Source organism: Grammomys surdaster, unplaced genomic scaffold (assembly GCF_004785775.1).
Source record: "Grammomys surdaster isolate TR1022 unplaced genomic scaffold, NIH_TR_1.0 126178, whole genome shotgun sequence".
Taxonomy (NCBI): Eukaryota; Metazoa; Chordata; class Mammalia; order Rodentia; family Muridae; genus Grammomys; species Grammomys surdaster.
In genome coordinates, this window is record NW_021620984.1 from 8,330,789 (window position 1) to 8,351,237 (window position 20,449).

At 43.5% G+C, this 20,449-nt stretch overlaps 2 protein-coding genes across 2 annotated transcripts in view; one reads left to right on the top strand and one right to left on the bottom strand.

Moving 5' to 3' along the window:
- Cfap97 (cilia and flagella associated protein 97) overlaps positions 1–4,553 on the bottom strand; it is a 33,816-nt gene extending 29,263 nt beyond the window's left edge. The window contains exon 1 of the mRNA XM_028757651.1: positions 4,461–4,553. The gene's annotated coding sequence lies outside the window, so the exon portion shown is untranslated. The remainder of the gene's footprint in view (positions 1–4,460) is intronic.
- A 10,496-nt stretch (positions 4,554–15,049) lies between these two features.
- The window catches only part of Snx25 (sorting nexin 25), a 108,499-nt gene continuing 103,099 nt past the window's right edge, over positions 15,050–20,449 (top strand). Inside the window, exon 1 of the mRNA XM_028757695.1 lies at positions 15,050–15,140. The gene's annotated coding sequence lies outside the window, so the exon portion shown is untranslated. The remainder of the gene's footprint in view (positions 15,141–20,449) is intronic.

The following is a 20,449-nucleotide window of genomic DNA, read 5'->3' on the forward strand; positions in this document are numbered from 1 at the left end:
GCACCCACTGATATACTTACTTACTCTTATTCAGACCAGGGTAACTGTCACAAAGGAAGCATGGAATCAAACAGAGACTTTTCCATTCACAAACACACTTAAACTTATCAGTACAGAAACTCCTACTGTTGCTTCAAAGCTAACTTTATGAACAGTAAGTTCTTGCAGTAGAAGACAGGTGACGTCCCAGCAAGTATTTTAAATAAATCACTGACTTGATATTTAAGTTCAAACTATAGATTTAATGTCTTCTTTACTACAAATATGATGTCTATGACCTGCAGTACAGAGTTGTCTGCTAAAATCTTTGTACAAGGCATAGGGATATTAGCACCAGCAGACAAACAGAAGAAGGATCGTGTGTGTGTGTGTGTGTGTGTGTGTGTGTGTGTCTGTGTGTGTGTCTGTGTGCAGGTTCCTGTGCAGTGCAGCAGGACCTGTCAGGTCCCCTGGAGCTGGAGTCACAGGCTGCAGTGAGACGTACCACAGTGGGTGCTGGGAACCCAACTTGGGGCTTCTACAAGATCAGTCCAGGGTATTAACCTGGGGATGCTCTCCAGCATCTGAAATGTTTTTAAAAACACATTTGACAATTTGTTTTCAGAAACATAAAAGAGCCATAAACTCTTTGAATCACTTCATTTGTAGACATTTGTAAGGATAAAAACACAAAAGGTAGAAATGGGAGAAATAACAGAATTATTTGTAATAGATTATTAAAAACTACATACAGTAAAATTATTATTTCATTAAAACATTTAGATCACAGGCCAGCGAACTACTATTCAGGGCCAAATGTGGTGTGTTATACTTATGCAGATAAAGTTTTACTGGAACACAGTCTTTCATGGGTTTAGGTATTGCCTCAGACAGCTTTCACATAACAACTGAGAAACTCAACAGACTCAACCAAAGATCAAAATATTTATTCTGTAATTTACTTCAAGTTTGTAGATCTGCTATGGTTAATATGTATGGATGAAAAAGATACACCTATAGCTATCTGTACTGGATTAAGAATAACATATAGATTTAAAATAAGTTGAGGGGAGACAAGAGTTGACTTGCTAGAAGAGATTCCACTGCATTTTAACATTTCCCATTGCTATGACAACTAGTGTATGTACAACACAAGTAAGTGAAAATATGCTTCGTGTATGAAAAAGGATAAACTAAATCAGACATACCCAGGCATAAAGCTTGGTTTCACATTTTCTGGTAGTGTGATCCAGGAACATGTACCAGAGTGCACATATTAAGCCCTGTAACAGCAATGAGTTACAAACATCCTCTACTAATGTCCAAGAAGAAATGGGTAAGTAAAATATCATTAAGGTCAGATAAAAAGGAGACACTGAGATCTATAAAGAAAGTGTTGAATTAAAAATTAAGACTAAATGAGCAATAATAAAATAAGAGGCAACTATGCTAGTCTTCAGTAGGCACACATATAAAGAAAGAGTCATAGACGATGGGCTGGAAGAGCACACATTAAAAATCTAGGTGTATAAATATATGAAGAAAAAGAGGCGATAAAACCGAGGAAATGCCAGTTAGGGCAGGGTCCCCAGAATATTACTGATACCATTTTAGCTACTCACACTAAAAAAGTCAAAATCCTCACTGAATGGCAGGGACTTTTATAACCCAATTAGGAGCTCCCCCTCTCTAAATGGGTTTTTGTTTTGTTGTTGTTTTTTTGTAAGATAATTTACTTTTGAAAATAATAGATAAAGGTCCAAAATAGAGTTGGCTGTTTACCTCCTCTGTCATTTTTGGTTAATAACTTTCCAATTCAAATGGTTTTTATGTTTCCTTAAATTTCAAAAGAACAGTTTTAAAACACAACCTAAAGTATTATAATAAACCACATGTCATAACCCAATGTAAGATAAATTCAGTAAGCCAGGCTAATCATTAAACCACAGTAGTATAAAAATTGAAGGGTGCATGACACATTTTAAGTAATGCTTTATGAAATTTATTTCTATCCTTACATATATTCTGTACGGTGGGTCCGGTTTCTTACTGGGGGTCTCATTCATGAGCTTGAAATGTCACTGATCTATGGAAATTCGAAATTGTTACTAAATGGTAGTATAAGAGAATTGGATAGCAGGGCGGTGGTGGCGCACGCCTTTAATTCCAGCATTTGGGAGGCAGAGACAGGCGGATTTCTGAGTTCAAGGCCAGCCTGGTCTACAGAGTGAGTTCCAGGACAGCCAGGGCTATACAGAAAAACCCTGTCTCGAAAAACAAAAAAAAAAAAAAAAAAAAAAAAAAAAAAGAAAGAAAAGAAAAAAGAAAAAAGAGAATTGGATGGAAATTTAAATTGAGTGGTACTGGAGTTTCAAGTGTTAAGGGCAGTATTACCTCATCTAGGATAACTACTTCCCAAATAGATAGACCTGGCATGGCAGTAAATAAATCTAAGAAAACATTGTACTAGCTCTAAAGTAATTTTCTTGAAATTGAAGAATGTCATACTAGAAAAAAATCACTAAATTATGAGATACATTGCAGAATCTTAACCATAAACAGTCATTTTAGGACCACTGAGATCATTGGGTCATTGATGGTGCTTGTCACCAAGCCTGTCAGCCAGAGTCTGACTCCTCGGACCTACGGGATGAAGAGAACTAATTCCTCCAGGTTTTCCCAACCTCCACAGATACTAATGAATGTGTCCCCCAATAGGTTTATTAAAGAAAGAAAAGCAGTTATCATAATAACAGGAGTTCTTATTAATGGTTTGCTCAGATTCAGTGCATCTTTACTAACAGACATGTGACATCTTACTGAGGTGTATGTTTAGTTTTATTCAGAAGTAGTTGGTTGAGATAGAAAACCTTAAATAGCTTCAGTGTTCCACCTGGGGGGAAGGGGAGGGTGCAGGCCTGTGTTTGTAAACCTAGTGCTGAGATGGTGGATCTTTAAGGACTTACTGCCAGTCTGCTTGGTGAGTTCCAGGCCAAACAAGGCCGTTTCTCAAAAGAAACAGTGAAAGGCAGCGGATGAAGGACATCTGAAATTGTCCTGTGGCCTTCTACACTGATGCTGTCTTGTCTAATTAGTTTCCAGGGTCCAACAGCAGAACCAGAAGAGAATAGATTTGTCTAAAACTTTGTCTACAGTAGTGTCCTCGCTAGGCTGGCTAGAGTTGGCATGTGCTTATAAGCCAGCTACAAGTGAAGCTGACTTAAGAGGACCACCTGAGCTCTGGAGAAAACTGGAGGACAGGAAAGGATGCTGCAAGGAGGAGGTTTAGCCAGCCACTCTTACCAGACTGGGCACACCAGACATCTTGTTCACCTTTACATTCACAGAGTCTAAAAACAGATCTACAACAATTAGGTAAACATTTAAAGAATGTTTATCCCACAAAGAGGTCTGGAGACTTAAGGCTCAGCCCAGGTTCTCGCTCTTTGCTTCCTATGTAAACAGAATAAAACCATCATGTTTCCAGTGTGTTTTGATAACTTTCTTTTCTCCTCATGAGAGTTGGCCCACTGCCTAGGGTATGTCAAATTTCTGGTGTTTATATTCAAAATTTCTACCGGGCCAAGAGTGGCTGTACGCACATAAACTTAACTTCCAGGAAAATTTATCTGACAATTTCCCCATTAACAATTCTTTTGTCAAAATTTACATCAAGGTTGCTACTATTCAACGTACATTCCAGAATAGGCAAGAAAAAAAAAGTAGCTTTATAGGATCGTTAAGATTATCTTACAATACACCAGAAAAGGATAAAAATCAAATGACGGTTCATGAGACCACAACAACCCTCTGGCAGATCCAGACAGGTTTCTGTCAAAGCTACCTGGAAGTCACTTCACTTGGATAGTGATGTTTTAGCCCATGCAGAGCTAACTGTAGAAATAACAATGCTTTCACAATACACCAGAAAGAATACACAAATAACCTGCCATTAAAACGTCATTTTGTACATTTGAGATAGTCCTTATCTGTTGATAGGTACACGATAGGGCCCCAAATTAGGCAAAAATCTTGGCCCAAGCTGAACATCTGTTTTTTAGGAATCTGAGGCTAAGTCCACGACCACAGTCAGTACCCTCTTCAGACTCTGGGATGTAGCAGTCAAAAGACAGTTCCTCAGACCTGTGGGTTTGGGTTCAAGTGTCCGGAGAAGGGCAGTAGTGGGCTCGAACCCCGACCCCATGCCTCCCCTCGCGTCCTGCCGGCCGGGCTACCGGTTTTTTTTTTTTTTTTTTTTTTTTTTTAGTAGCGGTTACCAAGTCGCCCTGCGGGCTGGCGAGGCCGAGGTGGCGGCGCCTAGGGCTGAGGACAGCCTGTGTCCTCCCGTGGAGGTTCGGTGGTACCCACCCCGGTTGCTCGCCTCCGTCGGGCACCGAACCGGGGAAACGGACCCCGAACGCAGGGGAGGTTGGCTCGCCCGCTGGAGTCCGACCGGATGCGGAAGCCCGTGAGCCGCTCACCTGCGAACTGTGGCCGCTACCGACTCTCGCGCCGCGCGGAGCGTTCGGGGTCTCGCTCGCTCTGCGCACGCGCAGCCACACCTCCAGCTTTCCCCCTCCCCCGCATAAGCCGCGAACCCAGACTCGCGCACACGCGAGCGCGGGCGGAAGCTGAGGGAGATAGAGTCAGCGGAAGGGGAGAGGCAGGGCGACTGCGGAGCCGAGTCTCTGCAGAAGATGGTGAGGGCAGCGCTCCTGTCGTCCATAGTTCCGGGGGACCCCGTCACAGTGATCAGGCCTGTGCTGTAGGTGCGACAGCTTCTCCGCAGGGCTTCCCGAGGACTTGGAGGCTCGTGGAAAGGAGACCACCAAGGCCTTCCTGCTGACCAGGGCATCTCCTGTTCGCATACCCACGACGCTGCGGTAGGTCTAGACATCTGGGATGGTTTCCTACAAAGACGCTGAAATCTTGTAATTCTGTAACAAGACGACAATAATAAAAATGGAGGGCGACTGTGTGTGTTTGTTCGATTTTATTTCAGCAAAGCACTGTTCACACAAACCAGTCCTGGTGGTGGATGCCTTTAGTCTCCGCACTTAGGAGCAGAGGGAGAGGGATCTCTGTGTTCAAGGTCATCCTGGTCTACATAGTGACTTCCAGGCCAGTCAGGGCTATATCGTGAACCCAGTGTCAAAGGATAAAAAAAAAAAACCGCTCAAATCCAAGCATAGTTAATGTGCACCAGGGGCAGGTAACCTAGTAAGGATGGTCCTTATGATGGAGGTCCACTTTAAGCAATCTAAAAATGATCTGTACAGACTGTTGAGTGCCTTAATTTCTTGTTGATGCGTCGTAGGGTCAGGAATGGCACCGCACTCCTGATCTCTATCCTTTAATCACCAGAGTGCGCAAACATGTTACGTTATACGGCACGGGAATTTAGCTGATGCAATGAAATTTCCATTATCCGGGAGCTCATTGTGTAATCAATCACTAGGGCCCTTATAAAAGAGAGAGGCAAAAGCTTCCAAGTCAGTTAGTTGTAGGAGCTGTGACACAAAATAGCCGAGTGACGTGTGGAAGAGTCAATGTGCCAAAGAATGCATGCAGCTCTGGAAAGCTGAAAAGGGAGGAAATGGGTTTTACCCTGAAAGAACTCAAATCTGCTTTGATTTTAGATTTCTGACCTCCACAACTCCCTAATCCAACTAAATGGGATGTTGTTTATACATCTAACGTTGAAGTAGTTTGTTACAGCCATAATAAGTTCTCTGCATTTATATAAAAGTACAAAGAAAGCAAGCACAAACTTAACATTATATCCTAGGGACTACCACTGTCTTGTTTTGTCAGAGCCATGACAGAATATCTAACAAAATGAGGAGAGATGTGTTTGACTCACATTTTGAGAGGGTTCAGTCCTTCATGGCACTACAGAGCAGTAGTTCATGTAATTGTAAGGCTGGAGAATCTGGCCTACAGGGAGAGGCCAGGGCAAGGTATAACTCTAGAGATACCTCTAGTGACCTTCCTAGGCCCCACTTAGGCCCCACCTCCTCCCTTTCACCACCTGCTAATAATGCCAGCATATTATGAATCCGTCAAGGATCACTCCATTGATGAGATCAGAGCCCACATGATGTCTCTGGAAATGCCCTCACAGACACTCCCAGAGGTGAGCTTCACTAGGTGTCTAGGTGTTTCTAACCAAATGTATGTGTCTGATCACAACCACAGCCATCAGACTCAAGAACTCTTATTTTGAACAATATGTTTTATATTTTTGGGGTCCTGATTACTAATAAAGAGAAACTTTTTTTTTCATTTTGTTGGGTCAAAGAAAGTATTTCACTTAATTTTAACTAATGAAAATATTTTGTCACTAATTTCCAGGGTAGATATAAAGTGTTTGAGTAGACATTTCTCCAAAGAAGATACAAATAGCCAACAGCACAAGAAAACACAGGTACTTCACTAAGTATGATGGTTTGAATGAAAATTGCCTCTAATATGTCCATAGATTTGAATACTTAGTTCCCAGTTGGTGGAACTGTTTGGGGAGGATTAGGAGGTGTGGCCTTGTTAGAGGCGTGGCACTAGGGTGAGTTTTGGCAAAGGTCTCAGAAGACCTCTACCTCTGCCTCCTGCTTTTGGATTAAGAAGGGAGTTGTCATCTTTCCATGCCTTTGCTCTGCCATCATGGGAACCCAACTCTGAAACTGGGAATCCAACTCTGAAACTGGGAATCCAACTCTGAAACTGGGAATCCAACTCTGAAACTGGGAACCCAACTAAATGCTTTATTTCATAAGTTGCCTTAGTGGTGGTGCATTGACACAGTGATAAAAAAGTCACTAAGATACCACTCATTAAGGAAATGCATGTCAAAATCAGTGAAGGCCTGTGAGATGATCATCTGGTAGGTAAATGTACTTGCCAGATGACTAGAGTTAGATCCCAGAACTCAAGAAAATATCCAAGGCCAGGGAGACAGCTCAACTAGTAAAAAGTACTTGCAAAGCAACCTAAGTTTGATTTTTAGATTCCACAGTGGAAGGAAAGAACTGGCTCCTTAAAGGTGCCCTAGACCCTCACAACTTTTCTATGACATACCTGTGCCCACAAAGTTGCCCTAGAACCACAGCTCCACTGTGGTACACCTGTACCCACACATCAAGCATACAGAATCAAATGCTGAGGTCCATTTAGCCCCACTAGGAGAGTGCTATTTTAGAAATAATCCTTGCAAAAACTAAAAATAGACAAGATCAGCAAGACGGACAAGACTCAAAGAAACTGGGAGCCTTTTGCACAGTTGATATGTAAAACAGCAGGATAGGAAAAAATTCTATGGTATTTCCTTGAAAATAGTAAGTAGAATTATATAAACTAGCAATCCCATTTCAGAATATATGCCCAAAAGAAGTCAAAGCAGCATCTTGGATATTTATACATCCATATTAATAACATTATTATTTATAATACACAAAATACAGAAACAACCTGAGTCTATGAACATAAAATGTTAATACTAGTACTTGCATACACAGTGGAATTTTACCCATCCACAAAAAGGAACGAAATTCTAATACATGCTATGACATGAAAGTTTAAGAAACAATGCTAAATGAAAAAAACTAGTTGGGAAAGACAAATACATGATTCTATTTCTAAGAGGCTTAGAATAGTGTAATTCATGGACACAAATCAGAGTGGGTGGGAAGCGGTTCTGGGGGGGAAGGGATGACAAGTTGTTTGATGGCAGAGTTTCTATACAGTTGCCTAGAAGAGAACGTTTTAGACATGGATAGTTGCACAATATGAATGTATTACTACTACACTGTGAAAATGGTTACTATGGTAAAATTTCTGTTTTGTGTATTTTACAATAAAAGCAATTGACTTTTAATAACGATTCTCTTGGAGACTTTTTTTTTTTAAAGTCTTGGTTCACGATTATCTGTCCTTTAGGTGGTTACAACAAATCCTATAGAGTATCTTTTCTCTCACAGTTCTGGAGAAAGGAAAGTCAGAGTTCAAGGTGCCAGCAGATAAGGCACCTTAATTGCTGGTTCAGAGATGGCTTCTTCTCTGTGTCTCCTCACTTGGTGTAAGAGTCAAGGCAGGTGTCTTATCTTTGTAACTTTAATTATTTTCAAACCTTATTTTTAATGATGGTTCTTAAATGCTTTAACCTCACTTTAGCCCACCACCCACCAGAGCTAGTGGAGAAGAAAGGAGATCGGGGAAATGAACCTGTTTAGAAATGGTTCTTTGGAGCAAAACCCATCTGTGTTGTCTGGAAATTGGCAGTTCAGATCACAGGTTAATAGCAGCAGCTTGAGCTACTTGCAAACATCTCACTGAAATACCAGGTCAGCAACAGCGGTGGCACTACCTAGCAGAGAGACCCAGGCCTTGGCCTTGGCATGAGTCAGTGGGAGGGACCAGCAGGAATGCTAGGACAAGTGCTGCCTCTCTCAGCAGTGAAGCGAAGATCAACAAAGACTTGAGACCCACAAGCATTGTCCAGCTAGCTCTATAGGCAAGCCTAGCTCAGCCCGTCACTGTCCGTTGAGTCCTCTTTATTCCCTCCAAACATCACCTGTCCTCCATGGGTCTTGCCTCAGCATGTATTTTGCCTCAACATATTCATCTGTCTCATCTGACATCACTCTGCCAATCAGCCTGAGTCTGTGGAAGTGGCAAGAAACTATAGCACATCAGCAGAAGTTTTTTGGTGCATTTGATGCATATGGAGTCCTGACAAATGCAGTTCAACTACAAAATGTTAGGCAGACCAATACATGTATGTTATTAGCAAAGAATTCTTCATCACATATGTGTCCTTTCACGTGCTTTCTTTAGCAGAACATCCTCTCTCCTGTGTCTGCTTCAGCAAAACATTCCTTCTCCACCTGTGTCCACTTCAGGAAAACATCGCTTCATGTGTTTGCCCCAGAAAAACACCTTCCAACACAAATGATTTTCTCCAAAGAACCCTTAAGTTTTCCCTTCATGTCTTCTCCCCTTTCTTGAGGCAGGGTTTCATGGAGCTCAGGATGTCTTCAAACTCACTGTACAGCTGAGGATGGCCTTCAACTCTTGATCTTCCTCCTCTTATAATTCTAGAATTTCAGGCTTGCCCCACCACACCTGACTCATAGCCCCTTAAAAAAAATTAACCTTTATTTTATGTGTGTGTATGTTTTGCCTGGGTATAGTGTCCAAGAAAGCCAGAAGAATGTGTTAGATGCCCTGGAACTTGAATTACAGATGCCAAGTGGTATGGGAAATCTCATCGTGGTCCTCTGGAAGAGCAGCCAGAACTCTTAACTGATGAGCCATCTCTTTAGCTTTTCAGCCCCTTTTTAAGAGGCTCTAACATCACCCATACAGGCTGTGCAAATGCCCTTCCTGTAGTCACACCTTTGAATAGCCAATCATTAGTAATTGGGGTTCAGCATAAGTATTTGGAAGGAGACTTAAAACATTCAGACCATGGTGATAGATTTTTCTCTGTCCTCAAAAAAATGTAGTGAAATAGCATGTAGAACATTCAAAAGTTTAACCATATGCATTTTGGGGTCATGAGCTATCAAATAGTCTTAACAATTTGCCCATTACTAATATTCGATATTAAAAGGCAGTTGAGTTTACAGTTATTTTTAGGTTTTATAATTTGAAAATATTAGTGTATTAGTAATAAATTATATGGCTAAGATAGATGTCACAACTGGCAAACATAAACGTCACTTGTCTGTGTCCTCTGATGCCATCCTCAATAGGAGGAGACAGATGATAAGGATTATAGAGTATAGATCCCCAAGGACCGGAAATGGGGACTAATATATTTTTAGTAACGATTCGCTAGACTCTACTGATCTAGATGGTCTGGTGACCCACCAAACATTGATTAGTGTATTTATTCAGCCAAATTGTGGTAGGTCATTGAAAGAGTAAACAGATGAGTTATACTTACTATTAAATACCCATCATGTAGAGGGCAGGGTGATGGTGGTGGTGGGGTGGCTCAAGTGTAAGAACATTTGTCACTCTTCCAGAAGACATGAGTTCTGTTCCCAGAACCCACATCTGGTAGTTTACAATGCCTATATCTCCAGCTCCATGGCATCCAATGTCTCTTTTAGGCACTTAGGGCACTTGACCCCACCCTATCCCAACACACATATACAAAAACATAAACATTAAATGAAAAACTCCCCACCCCCACACACATGCACACTGCTCCTTGTTTTCTCCTGAGGGTATCAAAGGGGAAAAAATAGAAAACAGCAAAATCTATAAACAAACAAAGTGCAAATTTCCATCCCCAATACTGTCATGTGAAGTAGCCTAAACTAACCTCTTGGGAGGTAGGAAGACAGTGCCTCACACACTGGGTGTCAGCTTGCTCCATCTCCACTGGAGACCCAGACTGGAAGAGCAGAACTTGCAGCTGAGCCTGTACCCCACATGTCTGACTTGTACCCCACATTCATAGATGACTTATGCGGAGGTAGTTCATTATGCAAAGACGATTGACATCATATTCTCTGGATTTCGGTTTTAGGATAGGTCTTTGATAATTATTTGTCCTGGTACAAGCTGATTTAGCTTTTAGTAATTTAAAATGTTTTTTTTTTAAAGATTAATGACTTTGGACAAGTTTTCTGGTTATGGCTTTCCTTCCCTCTACTCCTCCCAGTCCCTCCCACCTTCCCTCCCATCCGGGTCCATTCCCTTTTGGTCTCCTACTTGAAAAGAATAGACTTCTAAGAGACAATACTAAAATACAACAAAATCAAATATAATAAGATAAAAACTCTCATGTCAGAGTTGGATAAGACAAACCAACAGCAGGAAACGAGCCCAAGAGAAAGCACGAGAATCCAAGACCGATTCACTTACTCCCTCAGGAATCCCTAAACTAGAACACTACACTAGAAGCCATCATGTGTGCAGAGGACCTGGTGCAGACTCATGCAGGCCCGGTGCATGCTGCCTCAGTCTCTGTGAATTCATAGGAGCTTTGCTCATGTTGGTTTAGAGGGCCTTGCTTCCTTGGAATCCTCCAGTCTGCTCTTACATTCTTTCTGCCTCCTCTTCTGAGGGAGTTCCCTGGGTTCTTAGAGGAGGGATTTGATGGAGGCATCCGGTTTAGGCTTGACTGTTCCAAAAATATCTCTCACCCTCTCACTTTGCATAAGTTTTCAATATGAATGTTTTTACTTACAAATAAAAAACTCCATGATCATAATTTACATACGTTCTAAAATTGCATTTAGAGGTTCATCACCCTGTAAACATTACTAATACATTCCTAGACAAAGATCAGTGTTGTCCACCTGCTTTGTCCAGCATTTAAAAACAGTCATTTCCTCCTTATCTCCACTGGGAGTTCAGCCAGAAACCATTTCCATTTAGATTTCTACAAGATGGTGAAGATTGCCTGATGGCCTCTAATAGAGCCTGTCAGAGTGCACTAACAAAAAAATATATATAGGTAAGATGACACTTTTTTTTTAAAGATTTTTAAAATTTATTTAGACAGTACACTGTCGCTGTCTTCAGACACACCAGAAGAGGGCATCAGATCCCATTACAGATGACTGCGAGCCACTATGTGGTTGCTGAGAATTAAACTCAGGACCTCTGGAAGAGGAGCCAGTGCTTTTAACTGCTCAGCCATCTATCTCTTCAGCACCCAAGACATTATTTTTTAATTTTCTCTTTCAGTCCTTAAAACTGATAGGACATGGGGTTAGAGAGGTGACTCACTTGCTGCTTTTCCAGAAGACCCAGGTTTGGTGCCCAGAACCTCTACTGGGTAGCTTAAGTGCCCAGAGACTTGATGCACTCTTCTGAACTCTGGCCTCGTGGCCACATGCCCAGTGCACACACCTACACTCAGGTCCATACACATGCACATACACATACACATGCACATGCACATACACATAAAATAAAATATATATAATAAAGCTTTCCAAAGGAACCATTAGGACATCACAGTAACTACCGGAAGGGACATTTCGACTCAGATTTAAGTGACTCAGATTAAGATGAGGTACTGATTCTGTGCCTCCTTTTCTTCAATGCCTTCTGAGGTCAGCCAATCCTGTCTGTCCCTTTGTGTTACTTCCCATCAGTGATCCTCCAGCCATGTACACAGTAGAGGCCTAACTCTACTTAAGAAGTAACTAAGAAGCATCAGAGCTGGCCTAACAGTAAGAGAGAGTGTGCTCTGAGGCAGTCTTCAGACAGTGGGTTTGCACATCTCTAGCCCTGGATTACTCTTGGGAACCATACTTACTGCAGGGTCATGGTTTTTAGTTACAGAGTTGGCATGCAGTAAATGTTAGGCAAGTTTCCCCTTACCAATTATACTCACTCTGTCCATGCCAAGGCAACAAGCATGCTTCTGTTCTCACAGAGCGACGCAGCTGGACATTCTATAGCATGGTGCACTGGACTTAGACCCATGGGTTTATAAAACCCTGTTTTTGCTCCTTTGTAACGTGAGATGCTAAAATCATTGAGCTCTTCAGAAATGCTGTGGTACAGAGGGGTAAGTGTAGAAATGAAGGGAGTGTCATGTGGAGAGACACCAAATCCTAGTTCTAGCGTCTACCAGCTTTTCGAGCGAGTCAAGTACCTCTGGTGCCTCTATTTCCCCATTTGTCATCAGGCTTGACAGTATCTGTTTGGATGGATATGAAATGTCTAGAGCTTTTCTCTGTAGTCACATTTGGTATGAGAAACTCATTATCCTCCTATGTTTTCTTAGCCCGTATAAAAGAATGAAATGTTCCGTGAATACCAATTAATATTAAAAAGCAGCAAGCTTGGGGCTGGAGAGATGGTTCGGAGGTTAAGAGCACTCAGTGATTTTACAGGGGAGTCAGGTTCCGTTCCCAGCATCCACATGGTTGCTCATAGCTGCCTTACCTCCAGTTCTGGGGATCCCATGTTCTCTTCTTGCTGTGAGCCCCACATGCACATGGTACACAAACACAGGCAAGTGAAGCACTCCCATAAAATAAAATTTAAAAATCTTTAAAAAAAACTTTAGAAACATGAGGAACATACTTGTCTTAAAATAGTGATAAAAATAATTCACTTAAATACTATATTCTATTAGAACTAAGTATTAGGGATGATATTTAAATCTATGGGTTCATCTCCCACTTGAAAACCATATGCCATTGGGGAAATTTATTATGAAGACCTGAAATGAATACATGGGTGGATTGTTTAAGTACACCTGTGCCTGCTCTTGAATAATAGCTTTTTGTGTCATTTGTGTTTTAAGCAAGCAAGTACATTACTTTCGGGAGTATCTTGACTTTTTTCTTTTTTTGATGAAATGACACAATACTTATTACAGATGGATCAATCCCTTCACAGAAAACAAAACAAAACAAAACAAAAAACAGTGTAGCCACAATATATAACAATATATAACGCTGCATTGTAATGCTTATTTTACTTGTCTGCTACTAGGAGGGCACTATCAATCAACATATTAGAGAACACCGCAAACTTAGGCTGCACACCTTTGATTCCAGCACTCTGAAAGCAGAGGCAAGCAGATCTCTGCGGGGGTCCAGACTAGCCTGGTCCACATAGTGAGTTTCAGGATAGCCAGGTTTACACAGAGAGACCCTGTCACAAAACAAAATAGTACAAGTTAAAGAATTTGGAATTCTTCATTACAGTGTCATGGGGAGAGGTCCTAACTCCTTATCTGTCAAGCTTCCCTTATTTTCTTATTTCATTCGTTTTTGCCTTCTCTGTCTCCCCACCCAGTGTCTTCAGAACTCCTTCATTTCCGTTATCCCTCTAAGACAGTCAACATCCTTTATGGGCTTTGGCAGCTCTGTTATAGTATTGAGCAGCATTTGGACATCTTTTCTTCTCAGCAAACATCGTCTGTAGACTACCGGCTGCGACCAAGATAGGAGAAGAAAAATATGTTCTCTCAAAATTATTTGAACCAGTTTCTTTTGCGTGGGTAACAGCTTTTGTACCGAGTAGTTGTTGGCAACAAAAACACAAAATCGGAGCCAAATCGATTATGGCAGCTGTGTACACTCTCTGGCACCGGGGGTGGGGGTGGGGGAACTCTCTGGGAGCCTTTCCATAAGTAAGTGAGAACCACAGGCTACCCTTGGGCGGTGGGATCGGTTGGAAGAAAGTAGTAAAAGTGAGAATCAGGGACGGTATGAGGGTAACCAGAGAACTAGAGAACAAGGCCGGCGTCTGGTAAGGGGCTGTAAGCAAGGCGAGGAGCCGAGGGGGGAACATAAGGGAGCACCTGAGTCGAGCTGTACTCAGGCTTCTGACACCTGCAGCAAAATTTTCCACGAACAGACGAGGTCCCCGGGGGGCGGGGGTGGGGCTCGGGAAGTAGCGGGGTCCACTGCGATTGGTCGCGCCCCTTTCCGGCCGCCCCCGCCCCCGGGTGGGCGGGGCGACCCCGCCCCACTGTCACTCAGCCGCAGGTCCCGCCCCCGCCCCCGCGCGTCTCAAGCCCGTGGGGCTCCAGTCCCCTCGCGGTCCCGCTACCTGGGCGCGCCCGGTCGGCGGGCGGCTGCGGGCCCGGCGCGGGGCAGCGGCACCGAGAGGGGCGCGGCAGTGTCTGTTGGAGCGGTTCCCGCGCAGGGCCGCCGGCGAGGGCATGAGCGCGGGCTGCCCTTGCCTCGCGAGCGGCGGCGGGAGCGGCGAGGCGGCGGGGCGCCGCGCACAGGCCACGGCCCGGGGCGGCGCCGGGGGGCAGCGGGCCGGGAGATGAGCCTGTCGCCAGCGGCCCAGGAAGCAGCATGCACCGCGATGCCACCGACAGCAGCGGCGCCCGCCGCGGCCCCACGTCCGCCGCAGACCCCTGCCGCTCTGCCCGGAGCTCCGCGAACCGGCCGCGGACGGCGGACGGCCCAGGCTGGGGCTTGCGGGGGCCCGCGGCCGTGGCCGCCCTGGCCGTGCTGGCGCTGTGCTGCCTGGTCCCGGGCTGGGGACCGGCGGCGGGCACGGGGCTGGGCGCTGTGCTGCTGCGCCTCAGCCTGTACCTGAGCTGCGCGGCGGCCGCCTTGCTGCTGGGGACACTGGTCTCGCTCGTCTGCGGGAGCCCGCGCGCCCAGCCGCCGGACTTCGCCTCTTCCTGGAGCCGGCTGGCGGCGACCGTCCGCTGTCCGCTGCGGGTGAGTACCGGTCTCGGCTGCCTCGCGTGCCCGCGGCCTCGTGCGCGCGCAGACCCCCGGGGGGCTCCCGCTGGGTGGCTCATCCTCAGCCGAAGCCCGCGGAAGACTGGGCGGCGCGGGCTTGGCCACTCGCGCGGTTTTAGGCACCATCCTCTGCACGGAGAGATCTAGACAGGTGTCCGCTGTTGAAGTGCAGTTGGTGAGTGCTGGAGAAGAATCGCACACAGCACCCACAGGAGGCAGGCTTCGTCTTCACCACTGATGATCCTGTTTGGGTCTTCGATCTGTAGTGGGTGCGAGATAACTTTATGACGGTTTCCAGAAGAGAAAACTCAGGTCACCCAGTCCGAGGTAGCTCACTCAATGGGGCCTGGGTACTTCACACCTGTAAGGTCCTGTCTTCCACCATGTTGGTTAAGTTGTAATGCAGCTCAGGTGGATGTCTGATTTGAGGGGGTTGAGGTGGTAGTGGTGGGTGCTCACCAGGAAACACAGTCTTGCTAAGAGGAAAACCTGTCAGGGAGGAGTAGGACATCAGAGTTGTGGTTATGTAGGAATATGTAGGTTATGTTGTGGAATATAGGAAAGAATTATATTTTCAACGTGCTTTGCCCTCCATCCTACAACAGACCCTCTGTTTGCGTTAGGTCAAACTTTATCTCCAGTCTGTTTATAACAACCCTTTAAAAGGACCTTCATTTTACTGGAACTCGGCTGATTGATATCTTCATAAAACTGAAATTGCCTGAGATCTTGGGGGACAGGGGAATGGCAGTGGTTCAACTTCATAAAACGTTTGTTAGAGTGACTTCTGTCCCCAGAGTTTCTATTTGCTTATGGTGTGAGCCGTTTATTACTTTCTGGAAGAGCTTTCTATTCTTCAAAATGACTTTCCAGAGCCTGTCACTTCAGAATGGCATCCTCACTCATTAGAGTCAGCAAACACGTTGGCAGGCTCAAAAGATGAGCAGTGTCTACTCCGATAAAAAAACAACAACTTTGATTTGGCTGTACATTTTTCATTTGTAACTTAGAGTTGGTAAGTAGATGTCTTCTTCCTTCTACTTTTTTCCACTTCTAGTAAGTAAGGATCCTAACAGTTTACCAGTTTTTAGACCTGTAAGGCACACCCACAGTTCTTATACAGTATACATAAGAACTTGTACTAAGTTCAGTACATCTGTATTGAGCATCTCTTATACTCCACGTCTTACATATTCTAGAAATTTGGGTTGAATTAGCAAGTCACATAAAAGTCTTATTCACGGCAGATTATATTCCTGTGGGGGGAACCAGACAATAAATAAGATACTTTTTTGATGGTGTTTATAAAGCAAAAAAGAAACCAAGAGCTGAGTGGTTGGTGTGAATGTAGGTGAGGGAAAGAAGTGCGAATGGTGGGGTCAGGTTCACAGTTGTGATATTACCACTTACCTATCAGGGGCCCCAACCTCCTCACCATGGGGACTGCTACTCTGTTTCCTTCAGAGGGAATACCATCAGACCTCCTGGATTTGTTCTGAGTAAGGAGAAATTTAAATTGACATCCAGAAAAATGTTTTTGCAGATAAATTAAGGGGAAAAAGCCCAGCACTTGAAACGTGACTGTAAGACAGCAAGTATAACCCCAATTTCAGCTTATAAAGGGTGAATTTTAGCCTGGGAAATGATATTACTGGCCGTCCTGTTTCAACTCGAATCCCTGTGACAGCTTTACCTACAATCATCAGGAAGTTCTAAGTTCTTCTAAGTTGTAGGTCATTTAAAATTAAAAGGTATGCTTGTCATAGAATATTCAGGCTTTCATACAGGTGATGTTTATTCAAGCCCCGATGTTTGCTGTATGTGCAGCAATTAGAGTTTTTAAAACAAATGTTCTCTTTATGAATGGAAGGCTGGGAAGCAGAGACATGTGGTGTAGTGTAAGATATCCGGGAGTACTGTGGGAGTAGACTAGAAGCTGGACCACACAGGTCATCTGCCGTAGGTGGAGCGGGAGGCTGGCTAGCAGTCAACCAAATGGAGCTAGCTTAACAGTGACTATGGCAGAAATCCAGATTCAGAATTTAAAAATACTCTGTTCTTCTGTAGTGCACTTCGAAAGCTTTACGTATGGGCTGGATAAAAATCCTTTCCTATCCCATCCCTCCAGCCTTCTCTCCGTCTTTGGTTTCCTTCTGTGTGTGTGGGGGGGGGTGGGGGGAAACCCTGCACACATTGCTAACAGTAGATAAAGACTTGTTTTTGTTTTTTGGAGGCAGAGGCTTGCTATACAGTCCAGACTAGTCTTGAACTTTAAAACATTTGTATATGTGGTATTTGCATGCATGTGTGTATACACGTATGTGTGGGTACACTTGCCTAAGTCCAGGCCAAAGGTCAACAGTTGACATCTCTGTCAAGCTGATTGATATTATTATAAAATTGAAAACTGCTGGAATCCTTTGGGGCCAGGAGAATAGGAATAGCTCAACTTCATGAAACTGTTACTCTGCTGAAGAGGCAGATGTGGAGAGAGTGTGAGAGCTGGAAGGGATGGAGGCCACCAAGGAAATGTGGCCTTCCAGACACAAGAGGACTGATGCACATGTGGCCTCCCAGAGACTGTGGAGGCACACACAGGGCCTGCATAGGTCTAAGCCAGATGGGGTCCCAGTGCCAAGAGGGGATGTAGACATGAACCCCCCACTCACAAAGGAAAATTAGTTTTCTCCAACTAGTTTTCTCACTGGGTGTGTAAACCACATTTAAGGGCAGGCCTTATGCCCAGCACAGATGGCCAACACAAGATGAACTCAATGGCATTGTTGGAATTCTCTTTTTGTTGTTGTTGTTGTTGTTTTGTTTGTTTGTTTGTCTGTATGGAGATTTTTTAAAAATAAAAACCTTACAGAACTTTTGTTTATATGTTGTGGTTTCTGATTTTATTTATTTATTTATTTATTTATTTTGATTTTTTTTCTCTGTGTGAATGTTTCTTGTGCTTTTTCTTGGGCTCTTTTTCCTCTTTGTTTTGTGTTACTCTGGTCTGTTTGATTTTGATCATATCTCATTATTATTTTAGATGCCCATTTGTATTCTAAGGAGAGAGAATGAACAAAAGAAAAGGTGTGAATTTGAGTGGGTCAGGAAGTGTTGGGGGGGGGACTGGGAGAAGCTGGGGGAGGGAAACCGTAATCAGAATATATTGTATAAAAACTATTTTCAATAAAAACACATTTTTTATTTTGTGTATGTGCTATATGCATGCATGCATGTGTGTGTGTATATGTGCATGTATGTGTGGGTGCACTAGCACATGTTGAGGCCGAGGTCAACAGTGTCTATCTCCACATTATCGTCATCCTTGTCATCCTCATCATTATTGAGACAGGATCTCACTGAAGCTGGAGCTTCCCGTTGGAGCCAAACTAGCTGGCCAGCGAGCCCTAGAGATCCTCCTGTCTCTATCCTCTGAAGCTCCGTTTTTACAGAGTGTATGCACCCAACAAAGATGATGGGACTCTAAACTCGGGCCCTCAAGCTTGTACAGAGTTCTCATGCACAGCCTAGGCACCCGCTGGCCTTTGGCTTTGATCTCTTCCTCTTCCTGCTGCAGCTTCTGAGTATTGGCACTGTAGGTGTGGACTGTCACACCTGGTTGAGGAGGCTTGTCATGCTTCTGGATGCTTCCTAGTTTTCTCAGTTGTAAACACCATGTAGTTAGGATCCACAACTGATACTTTTTGCTATTATCCCCTGTGCCTAAAAAAAGAGTTGAAGGGTGCTCAAGTGTTTGCTGATGGTAATTAGGAAAATCAGGTTTATTTATGGTCACTAAATTTGTGCTTTTCCTTAAAAGTTAAATAATACCTAGTGGGTATCTTAGATATTCACAGATTTAGGATTTTATATCAGTAGGAACAACTACTGATTAAAAGTAGCTTTCATCCCAGAGAGAAATTCTATCTCAACTGTCCATTGGTAGTTTTAGGAAATACAGAAGCCTTTCAGATCAAGAAGGTTGATCCCAAAGTCTTGAGAATACCTGTCTGGTTCCTGTAGGGACAATTCTTAGCCCAGTTTTGCTGAGAGGGCTGTCTTAGTGTAGTGTTCCTAGTCTAAAGTTAGGTTGGTATTCTGCTAGACCATTTAGCCTCTTTGGATTTGAGCATTCACTAGCCACAGGTGCTGGACCCTAGCACTTGATCCAAGGCAGGGAATCGAAAGAGAAATGAGGTGGGAATGGAGTCGATGTTGAAAAGCGTATTGCTGCAAGGCGGTTCAGACTATATCCTCTCGTGGAAGAAAGGGACTCAGCTAACATTTTGGTGGAATAGATTTCATTCAATTCCTTTTTATCTTCACTGTCTTAGACTCTGGATTTTTCTCTTTTTGTTAGATATAACTTATTAGGTACTTTAAAAAAACCTTATTGTAAGTTGGAAATTTTATGATTGTGTATGTTTGAAGGGAACACAGTGTGGACTATTATGTAGATATGATAACTTAACCTCCATCCACTGAATTACTTAATGTTTTCTATTTGATTTATGGCATGTGAAAATGAATAAGCAATTAATGGGGGTTGGAGGGCCAGTACAGCAAAGTCCATAGAAGTTTTGTGTAGTAGCATATGGGAAACCAAAGCCCGTGGCTATTTGAAGAAAGGACTTGTGGAAGACTGTAAAGTTCATCAGACAGGAAAGTTTAGAAAGTTTGTCAAATCAAATCAACAAGCATTTCTAATTTCTGATCTTGTTGGCTTTTTGTTTTTTTCTTTTTTGGAATTTTTGTTTTGTTTTTGTTGTTGTTTTGTTTTTGCCTGCTGAGTTGCTGAGTGCTAGCATGTAGTATGCTCTCAGTAGATGGATTTTGATGAGAGCAAAGGTCAGTAAGTACAGATGATGTTTTTAGGTCTGAAAATTCAACCAGCTTCCTCAAGGACTGGGAGCCTTGCAGTAGTAGCATTGAGGAGCTTGAATTCCTCTCTCTATAAGTGGCGGTATTGTGACCTCGGGAGGATCCAGAGATAAACAAGAATAGTCCCTGTCCAGCCCTCTCAGGCCAAGTGTCGTTGACTGGAGAGAACGGCAGATGTTTAGAGACAGTAAGAACATTCACACAGCCATCCTCTGCTCTAGTTGGCTCGGGTCAGACTGCTAGGATTCCTAAATGGGTTCTTTTACTAATACAAATGTTCTTTGAGTGAAATAAACTTAATTTAGTTACTTGGGAGGAAGAGGAAAGAAGCAGGAATTAGAGAGACTATACATAGCCTCTTTGTGGCTTTCCTTTATTATTCTAATGTGATAAACAATCCTCAATAA